Source organism: Pyrus communis, chromosome 2 (assembly GCF_041283825.1).
Source record: "Pyrus communis isolate YQ-2024b chromosome 2, ASM4128382v1, whole genome shotgun sequence".
Classification (NCBI taxonomy): domain Eukaryota; kingdom Viridiplantae; phylum Streptophyta; class Magnoliopsida; order Rosales; family Rosaceae; genus Pyrus; species Pyrus communis.
In genome coordinates, this window is record NC_142566.1 from 11,657,569 (window position 1) to 11,679,483 (window position 21,915).

General features: G+C 38.1%; 1 non-coding gene across 1 annotated transcript; it reads left to right on the forward strand.

The window, feature by feature from the left end:
* The first annotated feature begins 14,638 nt into the window (after nt 1-14,638).
* On the forward strand, nt 14,639-14,749 carry LOC148698570 (small nucleolar RNA R71). The gene has a single exon (XR_015960255.1). It is a non-coding gene; the product is annotated as a small nucleolar RNA R71 (small nucleolar RNA).
* The last annotated feature ends 7,166 nt before the right edge of the window (nt 14,750-21,915 follow it).

Sequence of the window (21,915 nt, forward strand, 5' to 3'; positions counted from 1 at the left end):
GACTATGTAGTGCATAAGAAACTTTCACAAAACCAAAGGGAACACTCGGCAGGATGTTTGCAAAACATTCCCTTCATTCATTCACATATCCACCAAGATTATGCATGATGTGTGCTTTAATCTTGGCTAAACAACCTGTGGTTAATTCAAATGATGATCAAGCACTAAAATTAACACACTAAGTCACAATTAAATCGGAGAATGAAGCAAGAAATAGATAGATTAAATGAGAATTCCGAATTAACTACATGGCAAACTTTGCAAGGCTACATCGAATCCATAGAAGAGGATTAGTTACAATTCATGTTTGCAAAGGATTTAACATAAAAATATAAAACATGAATGAACATAGAATTAATAAGAAGAAAGAACCCTTGAAGCAAAACTGATGTAGAATCAAAGAAACACCTAAACATTCCAACAACTCAAACTTGAATTGTATGAACGTTTAGGCCCTCTTATCTTCCTATTCGTCGTAGCACAAGGTCTAAGGGATGTTGTTGGTGTGTTGAATGGATTGGGGAATTATGGAAATGGAAGGATGATGTTTGGATTGTAAGGGAGAGTCACGGCACAAAGGGGGGTTTATGGTCTACATTTCTGCAATGGATGAAGTGTATGAATGGAATGGATGGATTTTGTGAAGGGCACGGCCCCAAGGGACCAATTTCTGTTGTGAAATGAATTGTGTATGAATGAGAATGAATGAATGAGTATTTATAGGTGAAATGGGGGGGACATGACAGCTAGATTGCATGTGCTAATGTTTGTGTGTGCATGTGAAATCTGGAATTGCATGTGTGTTGAATGTGAAAGCATGTGCAATGAATGTGTGGTGCAATGATGAAGGAATAATCTGAAAATGCAAGGTGAAATGAAGTGGAATGACAATGGCATGTGGAATGAATGATTTCTTGGTGAGGGGATGCATGTGTTGATTAAAGGGGAAATGAAAATCTGAAATGGGATAGCATGTGGGTGGAAATGCATGTGGGTGAATGTTTAAAGTGCATGTGCAATGTTTTAAAGGATGGAATGATGGAGGAACAAGTGCATGTGAATGCATGGTGATAGCATGTGCACGGTTTTGGTTGGAATGATGGCAGATTGTGAAAACATGTGAATGCATGTGTTTGATGAATGATAAGTGGTGAATGATATGATAAGTGATAAGTGGTGAATGATAAGTGATGAATGATAAGTGGTGAATGATAAGTGATATGATATGTGATTATGATAAGTAATGGGAGCATGTGTATGGTTTTGGGAGAAAGGTGGAGATGCACGGCATAAGGGAATTGGAAAGGTTTAAATGTCCTAAAACTAAAGGGAACAAAGTTCCAACACTTTGGTCTTCAATTTCGTCCAACATTTTGGCGCCAAGCATAAGCTATCCATCCTTAGCCCAAAAGTGCTCCAAAAGTCTCCAAAATGCATCTTTTTGCTCCTTTAACCCTTTGGACCTACAAACATACGAAAATAGCTTAAAGGACTAAAATAACTAAAGAAACATAACGTAAATGCACGAGAACAAGCCATTTAAGTCGCATGAATATGCTCCTATCACTCACAGTCTTCATCAAAATGTTCTTGATCTCCCTATTGCTAATCTCCACTTGCCCTGAGGTTTGAGGATGGTACGGGGTTGCCACTTTGTGATTGATGTTGTACTTCTTCATCAAGGATTCAAAAGGTTTGTTGCAGAAATGGCTGCCACCATCACTAATAATAGCTCTTGGGGTTCCAAACCTACAAAAAATCACATCTTTAATAAAACTCAACACAACCTTATGATCATTAGTTCTTGTAGCAATGGCTTCAACCCATTTGGATACGTAATCCACTGCCACTAATATGTATAAGTAGCCAAAAGAGGATGGAAATGGTCCCATGAAATCGATTCCCCAAACATCAAAGAGTTCCACCACCAAAATGTTGTTCAATGGCATCTCATTCCTTCGGCTAATGTTCCCCATTTTCTGGCACCTATCACACTTAGAGCAAAAATCAAAAGCATCTTTGAATAAAGTAGGCCAAAAGAAACCAGATTGTAAAACCTTTAGAGATGTCTTTTTGGCACCAAAATGGCCTCCACATGCCAATGTGTGGCTAAATGTTAGAATGCTTTGTTGCTCACTCTCTGGGACACATCTCCTAATGATTTGATCAGGGCAATATTTAAACAAATATGGTTCGTCCCAAACATAGTGCTTTACCATGGCAAGGAACTTCTTTCTTTCCTGAAAAAAAAAGTCATTTCTCATTATACCACAAGCAAGATAATTAACAAAATCTGCATACCATGGTTCTTTTTCTTGAACAACAAGGAGTTGTTCATCTGGAAATGATTCATTTAGGGGCAAAGGTTGTCCAACTCCATGGTTTTCATTAAGCCTGGACAAATGGTCAGCCACAACATTATCACTGCCCTTCTTATCTCGAATTTCCAAGTCAAACTCTTGTAGTAAGAGTATCCATCTAATCAAGCGTGGTTTAGCATCCTTCTTTGTCATCAAGTACCTAAGGGCTGCATGATCAGAAAACACAATAACTTTAGATCCTACAAGATATGACCTAAACTTTTCTAAGGCAAAAACAACAGCAAGCAACTCCTTTTCAGTTGTGGAATAGTTAAGTTGGGCATCATGCAGAGTCCTGCTTGCATAGTAGATCACATGTGGAAGCTTGTTCACCCTTTGCCCTAAAACTGCACCAATAGCATAGTCAGAGGCATCACACATTAATTCAAAAGGTAATGACCAATCTGGTGCCATAATAATAGGGGCCGAGGTTAGTTCATATTTCAAGGTATTGAATGCATCCATACAAGCCTTATCAAAATGAAATGCAACATCTTTAGCTAACAGATTGCATAATGGACGAGTAATCATTGAAAAGTTCTTAATGAAACGACGATAAAAACCCGCATGGCCCAAAAAACTTCTTACTCCCTTCAGTGTGGTGGGGGCTACCATATTGGTGATGACGTCAATTTTAGCTTTGTCTACCTCCATTCCTTTGCTAGAGATTACATGCCCCAACACAATTCCTTGCTTCACCATGAATTGGCACTTTTCCCAATTGAGAACTAAATTTGTGTCCTGACATCTTTGAAGTACTAAAGAGAGATGGTTAAGACATTCATCAAAAGAGGAACCAAACACTGAGAAGTCATCCATAAATACCTCAATGAACCTTTCTACCATGTCAGAGAAGATGGCCAACATGCATCTTTGGAATGTTGCTGGAGCATTGCAAAGTCCAAAAGGCATTCTTCTGTATGCAAATGTGCCAAAGGGGCAAGTAAAGGTTGTTTTCTCTTGATCCTCCGGAGCGATTGCAATTTGATTGTAACCTGAGTAACCATCCAGAAAACAATAATGTGAGTAACCTGCCAACCTCTCAAGCATTTGATCTATGAAAGGCATAGGAAAGTAATCTTTTCTAGTGCTAGAATTCAACTTCCTGTAATCGGTGCAAACACGCCAACTGGTCGTGGGCTTTGTGGGCACAAGCTCATTGTTGTCATTCCTCATCACAGTGATTCCTACCTTCTTAGGCACCACTTGAATGGCACTCACCCATTTGCTATCAGAGATGGGATATATGATCCCCACATCTAACAATTTCAATTCCTCATTCCTAACAACTTCCTTCATGTGTGGATTGAGCCTTCTTTGTGGCTCACGGCTTGTTTTTGCTCCTTCCTCCAAAAGGATCCTATGCATGCACATGGTAGGGCTTATTCCCTTGATATCTGCAATAGACCAACCAAAAACAGATTTGAACTCTTTTAACACCCTAATTAGTTTATCTTCTTCATTTGGGGTGAGATCAGAACCTATGATAATTGGAAGAGTTTCAAATTCAGCTAGATATGCATATTTTAGATGTGGTGGAAGTGGTTTAAGTTCAAGTTTTGGTGCCTTAACAGTGGAAGGAGTTAGATGTGACATTGATGATTCTAAAGGCTCAAAACGAGGTGAAACATTGAAAGGATACAATGCTAATGCTTCCAAAGCAGCTACTTCTTCCATGAGTGCATCTTCCTCATCAAACTCATCTTGAGATTGACTCAAAACAGTTTGCAATGGTTCATTCGATTGTGTCTGCAAGAACTTAGAATACCAGTGAATCAAGCACATCAATGGCATAACAATCAAGAGATGACGAAGGATGAGAAAGAGATTCAAACACTTTGAATTGAACTGTCTCTCCTAACATTGTCATAGTGAGGAGTCCATTTTGCACATCAATGATGGTCTTGGCCGTGGCCATGAAGGGTCTCCCAAGCAATATTGGCAACTCACGATCATGTATAGGAGCTTCTTCCATGTCCAACACTACAAAATCTGCAGGCAAGATTAGTTTATCAACTTGAACTAGAATATCTTCTACTATACCTCTTGGATATTTCACGGATCTGTCTGCAAGTTGTAATGAAATGGTGGTGGCTTTCAAATCTCCCAAACCTAGTTGAAGGTACACTGAATAAGGCATTAAGTTGATGCTAGCACTGATAGGAGCATATTTAGGCGACTTACTTAGCTTGTTTTTGTGCATTTATATTGTTAATTCATAGTTGTTTTTGGCGTTTAAGCCATTTTCGTGTGTTTTTAGGTTCATGTGGCTAAGGAAGCAAAAAGATGCATTTTGGAGCATTTTGGAGCAAAATTGGACTTGGAATGGATAGCTTATGTTTGGAGCAAAAGGATTGGACGAAATTGAAGGATTCCTAATCCATTGCAGCCACATGCACCCATAATCATTCACACCTTGCAGCCACATGCATTCACATGCATAAATCAGCCACATGCATCTCCCATCACCATATCAGATTTCCATCATATTCACATGCATTCCATCCTTTAAAACATTGCACATGCACTCCCTTTAATTAATTAAGCCACATGCACTCCCATCCATTTCATCATTGCAGCCAACACATGCTTTCACATGCATTTTCAGATTGTCCCCTTGCACATGCAGCCACATATTCATTGCACATGCAATTCCAACCCACATGCATCCTTTAATCATTCAAACATGCAGCCACATTCCCTCCTAGCTGTCATGTTCCCCCCATTTCACCTATAAATAAGCATCCATTGCATTCATTCTCATTAATTCGTCCATATTCAGAAAATCATCCAAAACACCACTCCAACCACTCCCCATCCCTCCAAAACACTTCACACTATCCCAAAACACACCTTAGACCTTGTGATACAACAACGAGGAAGAGAAGAGTGCCTAAACGTTCATACAATTCAAGTTTGAGTTGTTGGAATGTTTAGGTGTTTCTTTGATCTCAATGTTTAAATTCAATTATCTTTGTTTTGTACGTATGAGGAATGGAAGAGAAGAGTGCCTAAACGTTCATACAATTCAAGTTTGAGTTGTTGGAATGTTTAGGTGTTTCTTTGATTTCAAAGTTATGAGGAACTAAACCCCCCCTTGGCTAGGGGGGATTCGAAATATATGTTTATGCTTGCATTTTGATTTGATTACTTCTAATTGCGTTTCATAAGTTGTGGATTCAATTTGTTTAACCGTTTGATTGATAACTTATTTATGTATGTTTATTGAGAATGCGCGCTTAATTTTCATGCTTGAATATGACGCTAGAATATAAGTGAGTTTCACCTAATAGTTACGAACTTATATTCACAAGTAGTGGAGGTTGCTTATAAACAATCGCGTTAAATGAATTCTTGGCATAAGTTTCATGCGTATTCCATAGTAACGAATGCCTCGTCGATGTTTATGATTTCCGTTGAACTTAATGATCTTTGTTGAATGTCTCTATCATGCGTATTCCATAGTTAGGGACTTTGATTAGGAATAATTTGGTTGTAATGCGTATTCCATTCAATCCAATGAATCTAGGGAAATCTGAAAGTTAATTTAAGCGGACCTAATTAACTTGGAGCGTTGAGAAGTCATGGTTTATTGAAATGCAATTGGAAATCATTTTATTATGCAAGTGTAACATATATGGAGATGAACCCCTTAGCTATTCTATCATCCATTCATTCCATTTCATCAATTTCATATTTACAATCTGTTTTAATTAGAATCTGGGCATTTAGTTTAAATTCGTCCAAAACTCAATCCCCCTTTACTTTATTGTCCAATTTAGTTAGAAAGTGTCTTAGTTTATGTTTCTAAGTGTTTTGATTCAAGTTATTACATAATTTCGTCCAAATTCACCAAAGTGCTCAAAACTGCCCAGAAAGTGTTTTTAAGGCAGTTTTGAGTGTTTTGGGTGATGTTTGAGTCTTTTGGTTTGTTTTAGTGTTTTAAAGTTTAGTTTTGCATTCTTTTAGTCGAGCATAGTGTTTTTATATTGTGTTTTTACGTTTTTGAGTCGAATCCAAGTGATTAACAATCCCTCCTAATCCCCGGTCCAGAACGATCCCTACTTACATACTTACTACAATTTGACAAAAAGAGGGTTTAATTTGTGTGCGTATAATTCTCGCATCAAATTTTGGCGCCGTTGCCGGGGATTAGCAAATTTGCTAATCTCTTGGATTGTTTGTTTCTGTTATGTATTTTAGTTTTAGTTTTTGATTTTTGTTTTGTTTGTTGAATTCAAATACTAGAGAAGAACAACATGGCACTTGATAATGCTTCTCTTTTGTCACAGCTCATGGAAAGATCTCAAATGCAAAGTGTTGATATATTTGATCTTCAATCAAGGAATAACGTGTTTTCCAATACTTACAGTTCAGATTGGAGTGATCATTCATACTCTATGTGGTGGGAACCTCAACATGTTCAAGAAGAAGGATATTGGCAGCCATATGAGGAGTTCTATTCAAGACCTATACACCCACCACAACCTCATATTCAATATGCCCAACCAAATTTAAGTTCGTCAATAGATTATAATCAAAAGCTTAACGAATTAATTTGTTTGGTGCAGGGCTCACAAAATCAAGACAATGAGGCTCGACAAGAAGACAAAAGGTTGGACCACTTGGAAAAGCAAATTGGGCAGATAGCGGAGTTCGTAGGACAATTTTGCGACCAAGGCAAACTCCCTAGTTCAACCATTGTAAATCCGAAGGGAGGATTTGAAGCACCTTTGTCAGAAGCACTTATTGCTCCTACGCCACCTAATTCAAGTAAGGTTGTTCCAATTAGTTCTAACCCCATTCCAACAAATATCCCTATTCCTTGCAGGTTCATGAATTCCAAGGAAGAAGAAAGTGAAAAAGACATCTTGGAAGCCCTTCCAAAGGTGCAAAGTAGGGAATGTCATGAATTCATCAAAGAGGATGTTCTTGAAACCACAAAATCCAAAGAAGTTAAATTTGATGACATGGGACAAGTCATAACCATCACTTGCAATCTGGCCAAGTCCAATATCCCTGAAACTTTGAAAGGAGTGGTGTTTGTCATTGAGTTCTTATCGGACAAAACAAGTAAGTTTTTTTTTCCAAATTCCATTACATTTTATACTAACTTGCTGTTTTTTATGAATCAGGCACCTACACTAGAATTCAAACCAATGCCGGTTCACTTCAAGTATCACCTTCCATTCAAGGACCAATTCCATGCCGTTTGATTTTATTTATGTTAAAAAAAAAAAAAAAAAGATACTAAACATGGAGAAAGATGGAGCCTTCACAGAGGATGTTTACGTGAAGCCCCACTACGAGGCGTCGAAGCAGAAGGCATAGAAGCGGAAGGCATAGAAGCGGAAGGCATCGGAGCGGGAGGCATAGAAGCGGAAGGCATCGGAGCGGGAGGCATCGGAGCTAGAGCATTCCAGGCCTCAATACTTGGCCAAACGCTGGATGACCCAGGAAAAAGGTGCCTCTGGAGATAAGACGCAAGCCTTTGACGGTCACTGTGAATTCGACCCTCAGATTCTTGCAGCTCATCAAGCTTCCTCTTCATGCCCGACGAATAGTTATTTGCAAGCACATGCAAACTTCTATTCTCGTACTTAAGCTGCTGGATCTCTTGCTTAAGACTTTCCACCTCCGCCATCAATGATTCCACCTGACGGGAGCGGGCAAGCAGGCGTTGGCCCATGTTGGACACAGAGCTCGCACACTGAACACTAAGTGCGAGGGACTCTTGAACGGCCAACTCATCGGACCGTCCTGACAGCAGCCTACTATCTTTTGGAGTGAGGAGGTTCCTAGCTACTATTGTAGCTGTTGTGGCGTCCTGCATCACGGAGTCTTCACCTGTAAGAAGACCGTTAGAAGATAAAAAAGAAGGGCGCCATACATTACCTTGACGGGGCGCAACCGGATCGCTGCTGAGACTCAAATCTAAGCTAAGGTTCGATGAGTTTGCCATTTTCGAAAGTGTTCAAAGAGAAGGGGTGGATTGAGTTAAAATTTCAAAGGGCTGGAGACGATGTTCAAGAATGGGAAATCTTCAGAGTGTGTATGTTGGCGGTGATCGATAGCTCTATAAAAAGCCAAGGCGACGCGTCCACCGATTCAAAGAGCCGGAATTTCCGGCGTAAGTTAGGCGACGCTTTCTCGGCTTTTCAGAAAACGCGTTCAACTTTGTCAAAAGATTTCTGACAAAGCTGAAAACACGTGGAGGCCATCATCGCAACTACACGTCTTTAGCCGACAAGCGTAAAGTCCGGCGACGCTTTCTCTGCGTTTCAGAAAACGCGTGCAGCTTTGTCAAAAGGAGCCGCATCCGCACTACTACGTGTCGTTCAGAAAGCAAAGGGACGCCTGCTTAGAAATCGAAGGGGCGTCGTTCAGAAATCGAAGAGGCGCCTGCTATTTCAAAAAGCCGGATTTGCGAGATCAAAACATCTGTCGACAAAGGGTAAAAGAACAGTACCACCACTTGCTATTATCTCTATATATGTCGACCTTCGTCTTTTATGGCAAGGCAAACCTGAAGAAAATGCCCAACTCTTTCTCACCTCTGAGGGCGCACTCCCAGCAAAGCCTTTCGAAATACTCAATTCTTTCTTCTTCCCCAAAGATGATACCAGATGCCTGGAGTACAGATGACCCAGGAGGAAACGACGGATTGAAGTATGCTGATTCATTCACCGCTTCTTCAAAAGCAAAGGTATCTCATATCATCAAGGTCAAAAGCAAAAGTATCTCATATCATGCTCTTTCCCTGTCTTTTTCTTTGTCCTTGTTCTTACTCGCATGGCAAAGTAAAAGAAGCAATCAGCCGGCACTTGGAGTCAGTCTTCCGATCTGGAGCCAACTGCCTGGAATCTATTCCTGATTGCTTACCTAGCGTTGCTCTCGAGTAGTCATCTTCACCGGTTGATACACTTCCAGAGAAGGGACCACTTCTGCAAAGGGGAGCGAGTAAGGCAAGTGAAAATGATACATTGAAGCATGTGGAGACAAACATAGGCTGAGTTATCCTCCAACCCTTTTCAATACGAATTGGAAAGATTGAACAAAGAAACAGACCAAAGGAGTAAGCTCAGACCTTCGGGGGAGACCAAAAGAATCCTGCTGCCCAGATCAAGAGTAGCACAAAGGAAAATCAACGATGGGCGGCAACCAGTTCGAGAGTAAGCCTGTGGAATCATCAAGATCAAGCCTCAATGCAATCAACAAAGAGAAGATGGAATTTACACTCCATAACCAGATTTGCGTCCCTAAACTCTTCTCTTTGTTAATTACATTCTGCCATGTTTAGTATGTTTAAATGCTTTTTGTGTGTTTACTTATGTTTTGTGTGAATCTATGCTTAAAACATTGAGGACAATGTTTGATTTAAGTGTGGGGGGGTAACTAAGTATATTTGATGCAAATTCGTGGGATTTTATCACCCATAACTTCAAATGTTGTTCCTTGCTGTTTTAAGGTGTTTTTAAGTTGTTTTAGAGTGTTTTAGTATGTTTTGTTTTTATAACTCCGAAAATCACATAAAAATTTGAAAAACATGTTTTAAAAAGCCTAAAAAGAGTGTTTTGAGTCGTTTTTGTGTGTTTGTGTCTTAGGGTACCTTCCAACACAATGATAAGGATTTGGTTTGTAATTGCATGACTGTTAAAAAGAGTTATAAACATAGAGAAAAGTTTGATTTACTCTTGGTATATGCTTGGTTATGGTTATAATGTATGACTTCACATGCAATCATAAAAGAAAAAATTCGTTTTTGTAACATGCTTGAAGGAAGGAACTCAAACAAACGCTACAACCCTGTGAGACTCGAGCCATTACCTTCTTTGGAGAGTTATTTTCTGTGATTCTTTGTTTTCTAAAGTTGTTGCATGATCTCATTATTCCTTGCTTGGTTGCTACTTAGAATGCAATTGTATCATGATAGAACTAAATGCTAGAACTTATATCCGTTTCATTCAAAGCATGACATTGAATTGCATAACATATATCAAGATGAAGTTGTGTAGTTACCACCATAACCAAATAGCCTTACTTCCCATATTTCGTATTTGTTGTAAGTTTTAACCCCGTTGAGCCTCGTTAGCCTTTATTCTTTGTTAACCCACATCACCCCTTACCTAGCCTAGAGTAGGACTTTCCTATACCCTTGTTCTTAAAGTATAGTGAGCATGACTTAAATGAATTCCTTTTGAGTTACATTATGCAAGAAAATGAGTGTGGGGGAGTAAAAGTTTGTTCTTACGTTTATATGTATGTTTTGAGATTCAAAAGAAAAAGAAGAAGAAAAGAAAAAAAAAAAGGAGTGAAAATAAGTAAGAATGAACTCACGAGCGTTGATGGTTGAAGAAAGGGTCCAAAAAGTTGAATATGGCCCTAAGTTTTGTGTGACTTTCCCTTGGGTGTTCAAAGTTGACTTCTGCGTTCTTAAGGGAATTCTAAGTGTCTAATTCAATACTTTGCTCACTATTGCTTTAAGAATGTTTGTTTATCCTTCACCTTTCATTGTTAGCCAATACCCTAGCCCCGTTACAACCCTTTGACTTCTATCTTGAGTGTTATGTGTTTCAAAATGTGGAGTTTCGAATTGATATGAGCTTATGGTGTCACTGGTTCTCGCATCTAAGTAGTAGCATTCCATTCATGAGATCATATCTAAACATGCTTATTAACTCCAGAAATTGCTTCCTTTGAAATACATATATGTGAGTGTTCGTTTTTATGTTTACATCAATCTTCTCACGTATAACTAGTTTAGGGTGTGTAGTCAGAAAATCTGAGTGAAAATTGAGTGCATATCTTGTAAGGAATTAAGCAAATTCTCTAAGGCATGTTACTACATTCAAAATATAGTTTTAAATGCTTAATTGTGAATTAGTATGTGGTGACTATGATTAAGTATGTACTTAAGTGTAATGATAACCAAAATCTGTGGGAATAATGATTTTTAACATGTCATGTGCATTGGAAATCCCTGAGACGATTGTTGGAAGGTGTAGGTTGTGTTTTGTTCGTTTTGTTTTGTTTTTGGTTTCTTTTGTTTTGTTTTGCTCGAGGACTAGCAAAAGCTAAGTGTGGGGGAATTTGATAGGAGCATATTTAGGCGACTTACTTAGCTTGTTTTTGTGCATTTATATTGTTAATTCATAGTTGTTTTTGGCGTTTAAGCCATTTTCGTGTGTTTTTAGGTTCATGTGGCTAAGGAAGCAAAAAGATGCATTTTGGACCATTTTGGAGCAAAATTGGACTTGGAATGGATAGCTTATGTTTGGAGCAAAAGGATTGGACGAAATTGAAGGATTCCTAATCCATTGCAGCCACATGCACCCATAATCATTCACACCTTGCAGCCACATGCATTCACATGCATAAATCAGCCACATGCATCTCCCATCACCATATCAGATTTCCATCATATTCACATGCATTCCATCCTTTAAAACATTGCACATGCACTCCCTTTAATTAATTAAGCCACATGCACTCCCATCCATTTCATCATTGCAGCCAACACATGCTTTCACATGCATTTTCAGATTGTCCCCTTGCACATGCAGCCACATATTCATTGCACATGGAATTCCAACCCACATGCATCCTTTAATCATTCAAACATGCAGCCACATTCCCTCCTAGCTGTCATGTTCCCCCCTTTTCACCTATAAATAAGCATCCATTGCATTCATTCTCATTAATTCGTCCATATTCAGAAAATCATCCAAAACACCACTCCAACCACTCCCCATCCCTCCAAAACACTTCACACTATCCCAAAACACACCTTAGACCTTGTGATACAACAACGAGGAAGAGAAGAGTGCCTAAACGTTCATACAATTCAAGTTTGAGTTGTTGGAATGTTTAGGTGTTTCTTTGATCTCAATGTTTAAATTCAATTATCTTTGTTTTGTACGTATGAGGAATGGAAGAGAAGAGTGCCTAAACGTTCATACAATTCAAGTTTGAGTTGTTGGAATGTTTAGGTGTTTCTTTGATTTCAAAGTTATGAGGAACTAAACCCCCCCTTGGCTAGGGGGGATTCGAAATATATGTTTATGCTTGCATTTTGATTTGATTACTTCTAATTGCGTTTCATAAGTTGTGGATTCAATTTGTTTAACCGTTTGATTGATAACTTATTTATGTATGTTTATTGAGAATGCGCGCTTAATTTTCATGCTTGAATATGACGCTAGAATATAAGTGAGTTTCACCTAATAGTTACGAACTTATATTCACAAGTAGTGGAGGTTGCTTATAAACAATCGCGTTAAATGAATTCTTGGCATAAGTTTCATGCGTATTCCATAGTAACGAATGCCTCGTCGATGTTTATGATTTCCGTTGAACTTAATGATCTTTGTTGAATGTCTCTATCATGCGTATTCCATAGTTAGGGACTTTGATTAGGAATAATTTGGTTGTAATGCGTATTCCATTCAATCCAATGAATCTAGGGAAATCTGAAAGTTAATTTAAGCGGACCTAATTAACTTGGAGCGTTGAGAAGTCATGGTTTATTGAAATGCAATTGGAAATCATTTTATTATGCAAGTGTAACATATATGGAGATGAACCCCTCAGCTATTCTATCATCCATTCATTCCATTTCATCAATTTCATATTTACAATCTGTTTTAATTAGAATCTGGGCATTTAGTTTAAATTCGTCCAAAACTCAATCCCCCTTTACTTTATTGTCCAATTTAGTTAGAAAGTGTCTTAGTTTATGTTTCTAAGTGTTTTGATTCAAGTTATTACATAATTTCGTCCAAATTCACCAAAGTGCTCAAAACTGCCCAGAAAGTGTTTTTAAGGCAGTTTTGAGTGTTTTGGGTGATGTTTGAGTCTTTTGGTTTGTTTTAGTGTTTTAAAGTTTAGTTTTGCATTCTTTTAGTCGAGCATAGTGTTTTATATTGTGTTTTTACGTTTTTGAGTCGAATCCAAGTGATTAACAATCCCTCCTAATCCCCGGTCCAGAACGATCCCTACTTACATACTTACTACAATTTGACAAAAAGAGGGTTTAATTTGTGTGCGTATAATTCTCGCATCAAGCACCCAAGTCAAGCATTGCCTTCTCTACTTTCTTGTCCCCTATGGTGATGTTGATAGAGAAACTGCCTGGATCCTTGAGCTTTGGTGGAAGTTTTCTTTGCAAAACTACACTCACATTCTCAGACACCACAACCTTCTCATGTGGTCCATACTTCCTTTTATAGCTGTTTAACTCCTTGAAGAACTTCCCATATGCCGGCATGTTCCTAATGACATCAAGCAAAGGTAAGTTAACATTCACTTTGCTTAGTATATCAAAAATTTCTTTGAATGACTTATCCTGCTTGCTCTTGGCAAGTCTTCCAGGGAATGGTATTGGTGGAGTGTATGGTTTCTCGGCCTTGTGAAGATTTGGTGCTTCTAGTGAGGAAGTGGCATGGCTTGGTTCCTCAATTGATTTCTCATTGTCTCCTTGAGTGACACCTGCATTCACATGATCATATTCATTAGTAACTTCATTGCCAACTCTATTATCAATAACCTTACCACTTCTAAGTGTAGTGATTGCTTTGGCTTGCTCTTGGTTCCTTTGGAGTATCACAGGTTGGCTTGGAAACTTCCCAACCTCTCTTTGGTTCAAGGCATCTGCAATCTGCCCCAATTGTGTCTCCATTTTGGTTAGGGCTGCTGAATGTTGTTGGAGAGTGCTATTTGTGGACTGTTGGAATTGCAAGGTGTTTTGGGCTAACAATTTAACCGTATCCTCTAGACTAGGGGCAGGTTTTGGTTGGAAATTTTGGATTGGATTGTTGTTCTTCCATGAAAAGTTGGGGTGATCTCTCCAACTCGGGTTATATGTATTGGAATACATATCATTCCTTGGTCTTTGGTTGTAAGAATTCATGAGGTTCACCTGTTCTTGAACATACTCGGGATCAGCCTCCCTAGATGGACATTGGTGAGTAGGATGGCTTGATATGTTGCAAATGGCACACACTTCATTAGCTTTTGGCACCATGTTGAGCACGGATTCAAGCTTCCTTTCTAGGTTAGCTACCTGCAACAAAAGCTCATGATTAGAACTTGTTTCATAAACTCCAACTTTCTTACCCCTTAAATCTTTGTGTTGAGCATTAGACCCCAACATCTCATAAATGTTATATGACTCTTGAGCATTCTTTTTCTTCAATGCTCCACCTGCTGCATTATCCACAGTTGATTGACAATTTTGGGTTAGTCCATCATAGAAAATTTGCATTTGTAAGTGAAAAGGTAACCCATGGTGTGGACATTGTATCAAGAGGCCTTTAAAACGCTCCTAACACTCATTGAAAGGTTCACCATCATCTTGTTTGAAGTTGAAGATTTGTCCCCTTAATGTGGCTGTCTTTTGAGTGGAAAAGAACTTCTCCAAGAACTTCTTAGCCACGGCATCCCATGTGGTGAGGGAACCTGGTGTTAGGGTCATCAACCAACTCTTGGCCCTATCTTTCAAGGTGTAAGGAAACACTCTCATCCTCAAATTTGCTTCACTTACTCCCTGCAAAGGTAAACCACTCACAACATTGTAAAACTCTTTAATATGAGCTAAAGGGTCTTCATTAGGTAAGCCATAAAATGAAGGAAACATATGGAAATGTGAAGATTTGAGATCATAGTTTCTAGCTTCTGTGGGCAGCAAGATGCATGAAGGTGAATTTGGTATGATTGGTTGAGCAAAGTCCTCCAAAGCTCGAAGTTCATCTTGGTTGCCCGCCATCTCTTCCTCTCTTTCCCAATCAAATTGCTCAGATCCTTTACATGTTGAACTAGGTGAAGTCCTTTCCTCTTCCTCACGGATTAGGGATGAACTTGATGGCACAAAGTTGTCCAAAGTGTGGCCCTTTAATCTTTCAATTCTTTGGCCTAACTCAACAAGTTTATTTGACATATACTACCTGAAACAAAGTAACACAAGTGTGAATGAAAATCAAGAAGCAAACAACAATGAAAAGAACAAAAATAAACTTAAAAACGTTTGAAAAGACTCAAAGGATGTGGAACTAAACGCTTAGAACACTTAAACAATCCTAAAACCCAAAACAGCAACTAGAAGACTCAAAATTGCCTAAAAAACACTTTCTGGGCAGTTTTGAGCACCTACACTAATTTGGACGAAATTGGATGGAAACTTGAATCAAAACACTTATAAACACAAATCAAAACACTTTCTAACTAATTTGGACAAAACAAAGACTCAAAGGACTCAAAACAGATTCACAAGACTCAAAACAAGCTAAAAACTCTCAAAACTGCCTAAAAACACAAATTGGGCAGTTTTGACACTAAACTCAATTTTGGACGAAAATTAGGTTTGAGTTTGACTCAAAATGCTTCAAAACACAAGATAAGACAGATTCTAAGCTTAAGACTTAACAAACTATGGGGAGAAATTGTATTTGGACGAAATGCAATTAAATGGACAGATTATAACAAAAGCAGATTGTAAAGCAAGTTGATGTAAACCAATGGATAATGGAATGGCTAAGGGATTCTTTTCCATATATGAAATGTATGCAACTTAAATCAACTTCCAATTATCAATTTGACAAGTTATGAACCTTGACACTAATCAAAATAGCAAACAAGCAAACAAGCAATTACAAGGGACTGAAATCAGTCCCCGGCAACGGCGCCATTTTTGTTGATGTATATTTCCTTCTTAATGCTAGAATATATTTAGTATAATGGCATAAGTAAGGGTGTCGAATCCACAGGGACTAATTGGACCTATGTAATTACTTGTTTTGCAAGAACTCTAAGAAATGAATCAAACTAAACAAACTAGGCAGATTTGGAAATGAATCAAACTAGTCTAAATAAACAGATTTGTTTTTTTGTAACTTGAAAGCATGAGAATATGAAATAAACACAAATCAATGAATCAACAACTAATGTAATGGGATAGTATCAATGGAAATGAAACTAGGGATTCGATTTCACCATTGCTCAACTAAGTCCATGTTTGTCAAGTTAATTTGTACTCATTCATCTACCTATTTCTTGAGTTTGTTTCACTTGGATATCATCAACCATATGATGTGTGGATTTGATCAAATGTCTCTAATCATGAACCTAATTGTGATGTGCAACTTTGGTTCATAATCAAGATTATGTAATGTACAAGAAACTTTCATAAAACCAAAGGGAGTAATTCGGCAGGATGTGTGCTAAACACTCCCTTCATTCATTCACATATCTACCAAGATTATGCATGATGTGTGCTTTAATCTTGGCTACACAACTTAGTGATTAATTCAAATGATGATCAAACATTAAAATCAACATACTAAGTCACCATTAAAACAGAAAATGAAACAAGAAATAGATGGACAAAATGAGCATTCTAACTTAATTACATGGCAAACTTTGCAAGGTTACATCGAATCCCTAGAGGAGGATTAGTTACAATTCATGTTTACAAAAGATTTAACATAAACATACACAACATGAATGAACATAGAATGAAGTAGAAGGAACCCTTGAAGCAAAACTGATGTTGAATTCCTTGAAGAGTGCCTTCGGTGTTGGAGCTCCCAAATGTGATTGTAAATGAGGGTGGAGAAACTAATGTCGAATGGTTTCTGTGAGTGGTGCATAAATGGAGAGAAATGGACAGTTTTTGTGAAAGGGAGAGAGTGTCGAATGAAATGGAATGGAGAGGGAGAATGAGAGTGAATGGTGGACAGAAATTAGAGTAAGAATGGTGTGTCTCTGATCCAATCAATCCGAAAGAGCAATCTATCCCCCTTGGTGAATTTCTGAATGAGTCTAATGATGGAGAGACAATCAGATTGGATCTTGGCTTTGTTTAACTCAGATGGCAGAGCTTAAGTGATGGAAATGATTGTGTTTCTGAGATGGTGATGGAGAACAATCGGAAATGCATGTGGAAAACTGACATGGTCCATGTGAAAGGAATTCTGAAAAGAGAATGAATGTGCACGGTATGGGCATTAAGGAGATGGAATCGCATGAAATGGTTGGATGAGTGGATTTCTGGCATGATACCTGCAAAGCATGGACATGATCTGCAAGTGTGTGGTTTATTTAATCCAAAACACATGTGGAATGTCTGCAAGCATGAAGTGGATAACCTAAAATTGGTTATAAAACTCTGGGAATGGCAGAAAGCTCACGGCATGGGCATAAGTGGAGCTGAAATGGCATGGAATGTTTAATTGAGGTGCATGTGGATTTCTGCAAAGAGAAGTGAAGAAGGGAAATGGAATGCACGGGTCAAGTTGTGGACATGCATGTGAATGCATGTTTTGATGTTTTAGAAGTGCATAATCTGACTTGGAACCACATGAGATTTGCATGACATGATTGTGTTTGTTGGTGGAAATATGGCTGAATGTTTTAGGCAAGGAGGTACACGGCACAAGCCATGTGGAATAATAAGAAATCTGCATGTTTTTGCCTTGTTTAGAACCACCCATTGTGGTCGAATTGCACCACATTCCTTCATTTGCCTTCCAATTGATCTTATTACACCTTGGCTGCACACTAACACAAAACAATGTAAAACGCGACTAGTTTAATCCAAAACAATCACAAAGACACCAAATAAGGAAGATATAAATGCATGCAAAATGTGACTTATCACTCAACATGAATGCATAGAAGAGATACAATGAGAGATCATTATGCTCTATGAAAATTATAAGTGTTGACGAGGCAATTGTAACTATGAATGCATGATACTTTTGCCAAGAATTCAATTAACGCGGTTGTGACTAGCAACCTTCACTACTCATGTTTATAAACTTGTGACGATTAGGTGAAACTCGTTTATAAACTAGCATCGAGTTTATGCATGAAGACTAAGTATGCATCCCTAATCAACATACAAAAACAAGTTTTTAATAAACATGATAATTGAATTGCAATCACAACTTAATAAATCACAATTGGAAGAAATCAATTCATATTTCAAACATGTTCATGGCTTCAAACTTTCCCCTAACTAATTAGGGGTTTAGCCACTCATGATTACAACAAACTTAGAGAGTAATAACAAGTAAACATTAAAAACAAGAATCGAAGTACACCTAAAAATTCCAACAACTCAATCTTGAATTGTATGAACGTTTAGGCCTCTTCTCCTCTAGTTGCTGCGGCACAAGGGGTTTTGGTGAGTTTTGGGGGTTATGGATGATGTAGAATGATGTGTTTAGGGTAGGGATGGATGTAGGGGAAGGCAAGGAGTGTTTTTGGGCAGAAAATATGAAGAATGGTGGAGTATGGCTGTGTTAGAGAGAGGGAATGAATTTCTGGCGTGAATGAATGTGAATATGAGATGGTTTTCTGAATATGGAAGAGTGAATGTTTTGTGGCTGCAATGGATGCTTATTTATAGGTGAAAAAGAGGGAATATGACAGCTAGGAACTTGGTGGAAAGCTGGAAATGCATGTGGAGTGTTTTGGTGACTGAAATGATGAAGTGGGATGGATATGTGGCTGCAATGATGAAATGGATGGGAGTGCATGTGGCTTGGGTGGAATGAAGTGTGATGCAATCTGAAATGGGAGAGCATGTGGGTGGAAATGCATGTGGGTGAATGTGTGGCTGCATGGTTGAATGATTAAAGGGGCATGTGGGTTGGAAATGCATGTGGAGTGGCTGGAATGAAGTGTGATGCAATCTGAAATGGGAGAGCATGTGGGTGGAAATGCATGTGGGTGAATGTGTGGCTGCATGGTTGAATGATTAAAGGGGCATGTGGGTTGGAAATGCATGTGGAGTGGCTGGAATGAAGTGTGTATAAAAGGCTAGAATCTGATTTACTGAGAATGGCATTTGTTTTGAACTTTGTTTCCTTATTTTCCACCTCCAAATCAGGTTTTCATTACTTTAAAATATGGCTGAGAGGATGACAAACAAGGTAAGTGTTTAAGGTAAGTTAAATGGCTCAAATCTGATGTAAATGGTATTTCCACATATGGCATGTGTTTTGAGCGTTTTTTTTTCCTTGTTTTCACAACTTGCAAATCAGGTTTACACCTTCTTGCCTTCCAATTGATCCTATTACACACTTGGGTGATAAGTGAATGGTTTGGTCTTCAATTTCGTCCATCTAGTTGGCTTTAAGCATATGATATCCATTCCCATCTCTAATTTGCTCCAAAATGCTCCAAAATGCATCTTTTTGCTTCCTTAGCCATATGAACCTAAAAACACACGAAAATGGCTTAAATGACTAAAACAACTATGAATTAACAATATAAATGCACGAAAACAAGCTAAGTAAGTCGCCTAAATATTGCTCCTATCAATATTCAAGATATAATCAAATTGTCATAGCTCCGGATGACCAAGAAAAGAACACTTTCACGTGCCCTTTTGGTACTTTTGCTTATCACCACATGCCATTCGGTTTATGCAATGCACCGGCCACCTTTCAAAGATGCATGGTAAGTATATTTTCAGATTTTGTGGAGAAAATAATTGAAGTTTTTATGGATGATTTTAGTGTATTTGGAGATTCGTTTGACGATTGCTTACATAATCTCACTTTAATCTTAGAACGATGCATTGAAACTAACTGATAGGTGATGCGAGAATTATACGCGCACAAATTAAACCCTCTTTTCGTCAAATTGTAGTATATGTATAAGTAGGGATCGTTCTAGACCGGGGATTAGGAGGGATTGTTAACCACTTGGATTTGACTCAAAAACGTAAAATAACAATATGAAACACTATACTAGACTCAAAGAATGCAAAACTAAACTTTAAAACACTAAGACAAACCAAAAGACTCAAAACAACACAAACACACTCAAATCTGCCTAAAAACCACTTTCTGGGCAGATTTGAGCACAAACACAAATTTGGACGAAATTAAGTAATAACTTGACTCAAGAACGTAAAATAAAGTTTAAAACACTAAACTAAACTCAAAGAATGCGAAGCTAAACGCTTAAAACACTAAAACAAACCAAAAGACTCAAACATCACCCAAAACACTCAAAACTGCCTTAAAATCACTTTCTGGGCAGTTTTGAGCACTTTGGTGAATTTGGACGAAATTGGGAAATAAATTGAATCAAAACACTTTAAAACATAAACTAAACAAATTCTAAGTAAATTAGACAATAAAGAACAAGAAAGTAAAGGGGGGGTTTAGTTTTGGACGAAATTAACTAAAATGCACAGATTCAAATTAAAACAGATAGTAAAGATGAAATTGATGAAATGGAATGAATGGGAACCTAGCTAAGGGGTTCATCTCCATACATGTTACACTTGCATAATAAAATGATTTCCAATTGCATTTCAATAAACCATGAATTCTCAACGCTCCAAGTTAATTAGGTCCGCTTAAATTAACTTTCAAATCTTCCTAACGTTATTGGATTGGATGATTGCATACGACAACCCAAAACATTCCCCACAAGTCCTCTACATGATTGCATAATAGAGATACAAGCAAGAATCATTACGCTCTATGAAAATTATAAGTGTTGACGAGGCGTTCGTTACTATGGAATACGCATGAAACTTATGCCAAGAATTCGTTTAACGCGATTGTTTATAAGCAACCTCCACTACTTGCGAATATAAGTTCGTAACTATTAGGTGAAACTCACTTATATTCTAGCGTCATATTCATGCATGAAAATTAAGCGCGCATTCTCAATAAACATACATAAATAAGTTATCAATCAAACGGTTAAACAAATTGAATCCACAACTTATGAAACGCAATTAGAAGTAATCAAATCAAAATGCAAGCATAAACATATATTTCGAATCCCCCCCTAGCCAAGGGGGGGTTTAGTTCCTCATAACTTTGAAATCAAAGAAACACCTAAACATTCCAACAACTCAAACTTGAATTGTATGAACGTTTAGGCACTCTTCTCTTCCATTCCTCATACGTACAAAACAAAGAGAATTGAATTTAAACATTGAGATCAAAGAAACACCTAAACATTCCAACAACTCAAACTTGAATTGTATGAACGTTTAGGCACTCTTCTCTTCCTCGTTGTTGTATCACAAGGTCTAAGGTGAGTTTTGGGATAGTGTGAAGTGTTTTGGAGGGATGGGGAGTGGTTGGAGTGGTGTTTTGGATGATTTTCTGAATATGGACGAATTAAATGAGAATGAATGCAATGGATGCTTATTTATAGGTGAAATGGGGGGAACATGACAGCTAGGAGGGAATGTGGCTGCATGTTTGAATAATTAAAGGATGCATGTGGGTTGGAATTGCATGTGCAATGAATATGTGGCTGCATGTGCAAGGGGACAATCTGAAAATGCATGTGAAAGCATGTGTTGGCTGCAATGATGAAATGGATGGGAGTGCATGTGGCTTAATTAATTAAAGGGAGTGCATGTGCAATGTTTGAATGTGGTGGTGAATGTGGCTGATTTGATTTATGGAAGATGCATGTGGATTAAAGGTGAGTGAATGATTATGGAATGCAATCTGAAATGGGAGATGGAATGGGATGTTTTGCATGTGAATTAAAGAGTAAATGCATGTGAATTAAAGAG